This window comes from Galeopterus variegatus, unplaced genomic scaffold (assembly GCF_000696425.1).
Source record: "Galeopterus variegatus unplaced genomic scaffold, G_variegatus-3.0.2 Scaffold2779, whole genome shotgun sequence".
NCBI lineage: Eukaryota > Metazoa > Chordata > Mammalia > Dermoptera > Cynocephalidae > Galeopterus > Galeopterus variegatus.
In genome coordinates this window covers 19,708-26,797 of record NW_007728890.1, presented here as the reverse complement: position 1 = coordinate 26,797, position 7,090 = coordinate 19,708, and positions in this window count along the sequence as shown.

The following is a 7,090-nucleotide window of genomic DNA, read 5'->3' as shown; positions in this document are numbered from 1 at the left end:
TTTTTTTTTTTTTTCATTTCTGTGGTGGAGTCTTTATGAAAATTAAAGTTAATGAGACAGTATCTGTTATTTTCTCAGCCTAGTACCTGGAACATTGAAAGGGCTCAATCAATGTGACCTGTCATTAGGACAATTTAAAAAATATGCGAATCATTGCTCTGTTTGGCAAATAATGACAAAAGTCAGAGTAACATATGAGAGGTCTTCAAAAGGTTCAGGGAAAGATTTGTATTATCTTTTAATTCTATTTTTCCAGGAACTTTTTGAAGTTCCCTTGTGTTACTTCTCCCTTCATGCATTTCTCCAAAGAAAGGGTAACATTTTGGCAGCAAATAAGACATTGGCTTAGGACGGTTCCCAGGACAGAACTGGAAAATTTTCTTTTGAGCCCCACTGTGGCCTTGTCTGATCCGGGCTTTTTCTCTAGCTGAGCGGACGGTTCCCAGGACAGAACTGGAAAATTTTCTTTTGAGCCCCACTGTGGCCTTGTCTGATCAGGGCTTCTCTAGCTGAGCATTGGAAAACTTGCCCTGTTGACAGGCTGAAGAGGGTCCAATCTGCTAAGATAATAGAATGCTTCAGAATTAGATGCTGTGTTAGGTTAAGTGAAGAAACATAATTTCTATTTGGGTGTACTTTTTTTTGTTATTTTTTTTCCTTAATACAAAAAAAAAATGCATGAGTCTCTCTGGCTAAGATGAAATTGTCACTTGCTTCTGACTGTTGACTAAAAGTATATGTCTTTATACCTACTATAACTATTTCTTTGAAATTTTTTGTTTTATGTTGCTAACATTTTTAGATTTTATGAAATTTTCAGTGCATAACTATGTCTTATGCTACTTTTTTACATTTCATAAAGAAGCCACTGATTGATTCATGTAGACTCCTGAAATAATTGTAATAATTAAAAAATCTTTTTCTATTAGAATTAAAAATATGGGAATAAGTGGAGAGCAGAGCTCATAAATCCAGACAACCCCAGACTCAATTATGAACCTTTATCTGCACCTATTTCCATAATTTTAACTGTATGTAATTCATAATTCTGCACAGTGGGTGAGTCACTATCAGCCACAGATAATTGTTATGCAAAAATGCAAGCCAGGGTTGCCATACCTTATTATTCAAGAAAAGTCAGAAATCAAGAATTTTGAGTCAAATTTCCTGGTTTTTAAATTTGATGACTACTTCGATTATTTTTAAAACACTTATGGACCAAACAAGATATGTCTGTGGGCTACTGTGGGCCTCCACATTGTGACCTCTGCTGGACAGGGTCATATATCAACTTAATTCTCAATTTGGTATGCGAATTAAAAATCTTGAGCAGAGTGAAGGAATGACTATGGAAAGCACACTTAAAAATATCTTACCAAGTGATGTTTGTGGACCATGGGAACTAAGGAAATACCCAGGACAGGTGATTACTATATTAGTAGGGCTGCCTCTGTTAATTTCTCAATTACTTTAATATGCATAATTATAATTGGAAAAAGAGAGAGAGGGAGCAAATCAAATAATAGCCCTTACACTGCCTTTTCTTTGAAGCTTTAATTTGACCCATAGGACTTATGAGCTGTCTTCTCTAAGTATTTAAAATAATTGATCAGGTTAATAGATGGTGGATTTGCTTGTGATTATCAGTAGTTAAAGTTACTAGCTGAAGCAAAGGTCTGTTTTTCTCAAACTACTAATCTCTAGTAGACAGAACTACCTCTGTTGTCTGAGGTTGGGTTGGATATTTACTCTGAGATTTCCTGCTGGTTTCTTACCCAAAATATATATATTCCCATTTTTCTTTAATCCCAGAATCAGAATTTTGGGTTGGGGGATAGCAATATGCCCGGAAAATGGGCAGAAACTAATGAAAGAAGCACTGTGCTTCTACTTCTTGTAGCTTGGGTGGCTGTGAGACTCACTTCTGCCCAGGGAGAAGTCAGCAAAAATTCCTGGACAAGGCTTTTAAAAGGAGACACATTGACCTGACACATACCATTTGACTCTCTCTGGAACATGGACACGATACTGATGCAATATTTTTATCAATTTATTGGCCCCGATTTTGTAATATTACTTTCCACAGGGAGAAGAAAAAGTTTTCAGTCTTACTTATAGAATTGTCGACTACATTTGATTATTAATATTGATAAGTAGTAACAATAAACACAGTCTTCCGTGACTTCATACTGAGAGAGGCTCCGTTTTTGTAGTAGTGATCAAGACTGTGTCCCACAAACCCAGGAATTGTGTTGGATGCAATTTCACGTGATTATAATCACAAAGGAACCAAAAAAGTGCAGGTTGTGTTTATGATGGCATCAGCACATTACGAAGTCTGTTCCTGAAAGGAGAGAACTTCCGTTTTGACTGTGTCAATAAGGACCTTGTCTTCTAATCCTCTGCTCACAATCTTACGCATTTGATGACTGGCAGCAGAATATTCCACACACCAACTTCTGGCGGTGGACATTTCAAGCCTTGTCTCTCCTTCACTTTTCAGTTCATCTAGTGCTGGACACCACAGGACATGTTTGCACGGAGTCATGACCTTTGGCTCTGCATCTGTGTTCCTATGTTGGGTGAATTAGCATCATGGGCTGTAGGAGAATCCCTGACAGTTGCTCCTATACCAGGATGACTAGAAATAATTTAGACACAGAAGTGACTGTGAACTACATAAATATGTCTTTCTGAACCCCAAAATATCTGTGCCTGTGTTGACTTCCTTTTCATCAGATCTCTAAAATGTCTGTGGCCACTCAAACTCACCTTACAATAGGGGGAGTGTGGCAGAGGAGAAGCTAGAGTGCAAACAGGTGGCACCCTTCACAGTCAGCATATTTTGCTTTTGCCAATTTTACAATGACTTATGATATGTGGACATAAAGGCAGGACCCCTTTTAGGGCCTTGGAAGGGACCTATGCAAGTGAGCTTAAGCTTCTTTACCTTCTGGATAGATTTGCCTTTGCTTAAAACTTGAACTGACTATAGATATGTTTGCCTTTTAAGGGTAGTGACCTAATTAATATCTGTCCTGCTCTCTTCTCACAGAGACACCTGGGGGTAGAGAGTCAGGGCAAAATATAAATTTGAAAGCATTGTTTAGTTCTTCCATGTCATGAAAAGACAGGTTTAGAGGTGATGTTTTAGCTAAGTACACATATGCGTATTTAGATATAAACAGAAGGAACTGAGTATAGAAGAAAAACAAATTACCCTGCATAATAAAGAGAATCGAGTTTGAGAGAAGGAAACATTTATATTATCTATTGCTGTGGAACAAACCATCCCAAACATAGTGGCTTAAAATAAAAACATATTTACTGTCTTTCACGATTCTATGGATGGATGGGGCTCATCAGGGAGGTTCTTCTGCTCTGTATGATGCCAGCTGCGGCTGCATCATCTGGAGGCTTGACAGTGCTGGGACATCCTAGGTGGTTCACTCGCATGGTGGGCAGCTGATCCTATTAGCTGGGAGTTCAGCTGGAACTGTTGGCCATAGTGAGTTTGTCTTCCTCCATGTGGCTTGTCCACATTGTATGGGCTTCTTACACCATGCTCTTAAGAAGTTCTGAGAGAGAGTGTTAGAACAAAAGTTCTTCTGGGGCCCAGTTGTAGAAAGCGTCATTTCCAAAACATCATATGGATCAAAGGAGGTCACAGTCCAACCTAGATTCAAGGGGAGGAGAAACAAATTCCTCTTTTTGATGGAATGATTGGCTAAGAACTTGTGGTCACTACAGGAGGTAAGGGTAGTCAAAGTATTGCATTCAAATAGGGTCATCATTTGACATCTGGATTATAAAGTAGAAATAAGCAAAGACAGGCAGACCATGCCTAACACACACTAAGTGCCTAAAAATTGTTTGCTGACTTAAACATCATGGGTCAGATTTTTTGGCTTATAAGTTTTAGTGTATATAATCTTACTTTTAGATTCTTCAAAATGTTTATACTGTCAAATATTCTGTTCTAGTCTCACAGCATTTGTCAAATCTGTGTTTTGCTTCAGAATATCAGGTCAGTATATGTGTAGATCATTTGTCTATGGTCTGGTTTTGGCTAGCTCTGTAGCATTTGGGTTTTGTGGGATCATTTAGAGCCCTGTTTCTTTCCTTTCTACTTTTTTTGCTTAATAAGAACTGTGGCAGGAAAGATGGATTCTGTGGTTGAGGTTTTCTCTCATTCTATGGGCTCAAAGCCCAAGTCCAGTCTGAGACAATCTGTCAAAAGAGTGAACAATCTTACAGTGGGAGCTATATTCCCAACTGTAGTATGTGTTTACCTTACACCACAGTATTTACACTGACAGTTAAGAGTGAGGGGCCCCAATTTGCAAAAAAGAAAAGTTTGGAAGGTGGAAGGGAGGACTAAGGGACTTGTTTGTCCACTTGAAATATTAATTTGAGTGCAAGAGGAAGCTACAAGAACTATAAAGATGAGGTGGGAATAAAAACCCTTGATGCATACACAACTCACCTGGGATTAAAACCCAAGGCTGTCCTGGAAACTGATATAACCATTCACGTTGTAATCTAAAGCCTTGTCAACGTGTTGCAGGTGCGCGCCACATGACCAGGTGGGGAAAAACGAGGTGAAGCCAACTGGGAAGAGATGTGTCGGCTTTATCTTCATAATACACACGTCCCGAGGTGTCTGTGAGCATCTGGTTTCTATTTCAGAACTTTTTACTAGTAGCTTTACAAAAAGTGGGCAGACAATTCTGTGAGTTAGGGAGACCATATGTTAACGAGGGTTTGGGAGGGATGTGGCAGTGTGGTAGAGGGACCTGAGAGGCCTGCCTGGGGCCAAGAAGAGGATCCTAAGGCATCTAAGAAGAGGTGCCCAGACTTGAGGGCCACCTATCAAACAGTTGCATGTTGCTCGACAGTGCTAAATCTTCAGAGAGTCCAGAGAGTTTCGAAGACATGGATTAAAAAAAAAAATGCTTTGAGGCTCATTGCATTTTGGACACAACTAAAATGCTTTTGTGATGTGGAACAGATGGAGAATCATTGCATTCTAGAGCTGGAAGGAACTTTAGAGTCACTTAGTCCTAATCTTCACTGACAGGAGAGTCCCTGAAGGCCTTGTGTGTCAAATAGGTTATCAGACCTGCCCAAGGTTACAAAGTTTGTGTTAGAGGCTTCCAGAGACCCACATTGGTGCCCTCAATCCAGGGCTCTTTTCTTAAATGTATGCTGCTCTCAGGGTGCACTAGCCCCATGAATGTGTTAAGCCTTTCTAATCCAGGCTCCTGGCCACCGCCCTGCCCCTGATGGTCAGCTACTTTGCTTTTGTCCAGTGGTCTTTGCTGAAGTTCATATTTGGGAGCATTTCTCTTATTATTAGGTAAAGAGTAGCAATGATTATACTGCTACGTGAAGCCTCTCTCAATGGTGTGGCCACACGGGAATTTATTGAGCCAGTGGTCTTTGCTGAAGTTCATATTTGGGAGCATTTCTCTTATTATTAGGTAAAGAGTAGTAATGATTATACTGCTATGTGAAGCCTCTCTCAATGGTGTGGCCACACGGGAATTTATTGATTTTCATCTGGAGAGCCCTTGTCTCCACTTTTATAAAGCAGTGTCGGATCCCCACTACAGTTCACTGGTGCACACACAGGGTCACCCCTGAGTTCTTCACTTGTTCTTATTCATTCATTTATTCGTGTATTGAGGAAGGCTTTACTGAGGACCTGTTGTAGACAAGGCACAAAGATGAATGCTATGCACACACAGGGTCACCCCTGAGTTCTTCACTTGTTCTTATTCATTCATTTATTCGTGTATCGAGGAAGGCTTTACTGAGGACCTGTTGTAGACAAGGCACAAAGATGAATGCTGTAGGGGTGACATAAGAAATGGACATAAGCCCCGAACCTAAGAATAGGCTGTTTAGTAGGGCTGAAAATGTAACACTACTTTATAAAAATGTGTTTAAAGTGTTTAGCCAAACAGGATGGTATGAGTTTGGTACTGCAGCTGAAGCTTTTGATCTGGACCTTAGAAGCTGGGTAAGACTTGGCTGTGGAGGACGGGGGGGAGGACCTGGAGCGGGGAGGCCGTGTGAGTTAAGGCACCTCCTTTATCGTTATTTCATTCTCATCTTCACGACGGGGCTGTCCCTGCTATTGCTGCTACCCCTGCCAACAATTCTCCCAACTCATTCACGAAAAAGATCACGCTTTTTCAAATTTCCCTTTCCTCTTCTTTTTTCCTATCTCCGACATTTCAATTACACATGGGTAAAGAAAAAAACTGGGAAAGAAGTTAACTAGCTGTTGTTTTAATACTTACCATTATATTATCATCAGATTCTCTGAGTCCCCTAAAAGAAGAAAGGACAACCTGTGCCTTATAAATGTCAAAACAGATTCTTTCCCTTGAAAGTATCTACTGCTGCAGTCTTTGAGCCTTTCCCATGTTCTGCTTCATTTTATTCATCTAGAAACTTCTGTTACGTGCTCTTGAGCATCTAGGAAACTCAATGGCATAGGACTGCTTCTCTGACTTGGAAAGCTCTGGGGAACTCCTCCTTTATGTGGCCCCAGTGAGTTCGAAAGGGCCCATTGTGCTTGTCCTGGAGAGACACCCAAGTAAAACCTTCAAGTGCTATGCCAGGGAGCAGCAGAACCTGATGTGTGCTTAGTCTTTTGGCAGTGTTGAGCTGACATGAGCATCTGTCAGGGCTGTTTTTTTATGACTCCCTCTAGATAGCTTGAAAGAAGATGAAAAGGTTTATTGGATCTGAGGAAGAAAGTTGTCAGGAAAGAGAGCATGAGGCAAGTGGGGCTCTTGTAGATCTCAGGTTCCCTTCTGATTTCTCAGAATGCATGGCTGTTTTTGCTAGCCAAGAAAGGTGTGTGGTTTGTATTCTCCCTCTCTCTCTCTCTCTCTCTCTTTCTCTCTCTCTCTGAGACATCTTTGTGAAATATCTTTGGAACCTATTGACTTTTATTTCTTTGTTTTGGTGGACCTGGAGTCAGCCTGGGAATCACCCTTTTTGTATTTCAAATGATGATGATCTCCTTAGCCCCGTGTTTTTGGATTCCTTTCTGGAAGATGTAAAAGGGAGAGAA